Consider the following 2,893-nt stretch of genomic DNA (forward strand, 5'->3'; position numbering starts at 1 on the left):
GTTGCGGGGTCTTCATATCAGCTATCAGCTACCCGAACAACAACTTTCAAATCGCGATCATCGTATCATTATGTCTTTGAAGTGTTTATCTAGTCAGCTTCCTGTGTGGCCCCGTCAAAAAGGGCTTCAGTGTGATGGCTTCTTGCATTGGCACCACCGTAGTTGCGTAACGGGAATAACTCAAGCCGAGTACTGTGAAGCCGTTAACAATGGTGGTTCGATTGAATGGCAGTGCTCAACCTGTGACATCCCTCTGGCTGAGTGTACACCTGTGCTCTTTGATTGCACATCTGGATCGGACAACCTGTCTACCCTACCTGATGACCTGGACCAGTCTATTATAATAATATATAATAAATAAGATCTTTCAACAGGGAGCCCACGTCACCAAAAAAAAAAACAAATATAGCTATCTAAAAATAAAAAGTAAAAAGGGTAAGACCGAATCGCAATTTTGGTTTCCCCTTCTACTGTGTACGATCCCATCCCCATTGAAGACCCCCCCCCCCTAGACGAGTCATCCATCGACGACCCACCAACTGCCGAGAATGTACTCACTGGCCTCGATCACATTCCAGATAATTGAGGACTCCTCAATGAAGGGGAAACCAAAATCAATCAACAGCAGCGGTTATAGCTATGGAGTAAAACGTCGTCAAGTTAATGCCACTGACTGGGTGTGCACTGTAAGACCAAAGGTAAATATCACTACAAAAAACAAGTAAAAAAATTAATCAAATTAAGCAATCGATCTCTTTAACGTAAACATTTTATCACAGACTAATTTACTTCTTTGTTTTCCTTACTAGGTGAACCCATGTAAAGCAGCTGTGATTGAACGCTCCGACGGTGTCTTTGAGATAAGAAACAACAGCCACAACCACCCAGCCAACGTCAGAGCAGTATTGGACACTACCATAACATCGTAAAGGCAAAAGCAGTTGCCGATATCTTCAGACCTGCGTCCGCCATCGTAGAAGTACTGTTAGAGGAAATGGAAGGTATCCCCTGTCCCAGCTTCCCAAGGCCTGAGTATATTAAAAGGGCTGCAAATAGACGCTGTCAGCAACTCCGCCCGGCAGATCCAACAGACCTGGATTTCGATCCAGATGAAAGTCACATCCCTGATGGCTTTCTACGCGGTGACATCAGCAACCACGGAAGCAGACATTTAATGTTTGCAACTGACCAGCAACTAGAATTCCAAGGGAAGGCGAAGTATTGATACGTCGACGGAACCTTCAAGCTGTGCCGGGATCCCTTAAATCAGCTTCTTACAATCAATGCCTTTGTAAGAAAGGACGACCACGCCAAGCAGGTGCCTCTCCTCTTTATACTGATGTCTGGACGTAGGAAAAAGGATTACAGAAAAGTCTTCAAGAAGCTCCTCGAGGTCCTTCCGACTGCACCGGCAGTGCAGCGAATAATAACAACGCTAGATTTCAAGAAGGCAACCTGGTCAGCACTTAGGAGCGTCATCCCACACGCAAAGCTTCCACTGGACGCAAGCTGTATGGAGAAAGGTGAGATTTCAAAATAATGAATGAGATTACGAGATTACGTTCAACAAGGTTCAGGAAATTTTGTAGTGAGATTTTGAGAAAGCATAATACAAAAAATTCAAGAAATTTAAAATGTGTACTTATGTCTTTCTGTATTTTTATCCCCCTAGGTTCAGGAACTCGGCCTCCAGGCGTCTTATCAAAACGACGAGCAGACCCACTCCTTTATCTGTGAAGTGATGGCGTTGCTCTTTCTACCCGAAGAAGAAATCAAACCAATGTTCCAGAGGTTACAGCGACGAGCGACTAAGTCACTCAAGGAATTTACCTCCTACGTATCCAGCACCTGGATTGACGGCACCTGGAGCCCAGCAGACTGGACCGCCTTTAAGAAAGCAGTTAGAACCAACAACAACATCGAGGAATGGCACCATGGCCTTAACCACAGAGCCTCTGGACATGGACAGCTCCTCCTATACCTGCTGATTAAGCTGCTCCACAGAGAAGCCAGACTGACAGCAATCCAGATCCATCTTGTCCCTGACAAGAAACTGAAGCGAATCCAGTGTCGCAAGTGATCTCCAGGCCAAAATCTTCACTTACTGGGATCAGTACGAAGCCAACGACATTTCAGCAAAGCATTTACCGAAATGCTGCTCCTACCTCAACGAACCGAGAGAGAAGTGAAGATTAATAAACTGAACAAACGCAACCAAACGGCTCCTTTAGGAGCCACCAAATGACATGAAAGCCATGACCAACAACAATGCCATATATTTTACTCAACAACGGTCAGGCATCTATCCTTATAACTGCGTGAAACTAGGTACTAATATATCCTCCGAGGCTCTGCTTCCATGCCGAACATCTTGTAATTTCTATGAAACTTCTACATTTAATTTTTATACGTCAAGTTAAGTTAACTTCTAAATTTCCAATACTCACTTTAAGACTTTGTAAAACTATTGGTGTTTCATGGAACGAATTGACTATTGCGTGGAACGATACGACTTGTTTTATGGAACGAAACGACCAGATACCGTTTTCGCGAGTCTTTGGGGGCCTATGTTAATAAATCGGGCATGTTTCCATTCAAATATCCTCAAATGAACCCAAATGGATTTTAAATGACGTATGAACAGTATGAAAATCACTATACAAATCCCTAGTAACTCTAGTTCTTCAGTCTAGTCCCCCCACCTTAAACGAGGTTTCAGTCTCAGTATGTTCAGCCTGCATTGCGAATTTAAGTCCGTCTGCGAATCAGCGCTAAAATCCAACAAACTCAACAAAATTCCTGAAGTGCCTTTTGAAATCTCCTTTATTCTGATTGACTATTGAAAGGCTCACTTAGACAATCTCACTTAGACAATCATATCATTAAAAATCTT

At 43.4% G+C, this 2,893-nt stretch overlaps 1 pseudogene; it reads left to right on the forward strand.

Annotated features, from left to right (window-relative positions):
* The first annotated feature begins 548 nt into the window (after positions 1–548).
* Positions 549–2,526, forward strand: LOC146450937 (uncharacterized; annotated as a pseudogene).
* The last annotated feature ends 367 nt before the right edge of the window (positions 2,527–2,893 follow it).

This window comes from Pavona decussata, unplaced genomic scaffold (genome assembly GCF_977016875.1).
Source record: "Pavona decussata unplaced genomic scaffold, jaPavDecu1.1 SCAFFOLD_416, whole genome shotgun sequence".
In the NCBI taxonomy this organism is placed as follows: Eukaryota; Metazoa; Cnidaria; class Anthozoa; order Scleractinia; family Agariciidae; genus Pavona; species Pavona decussata.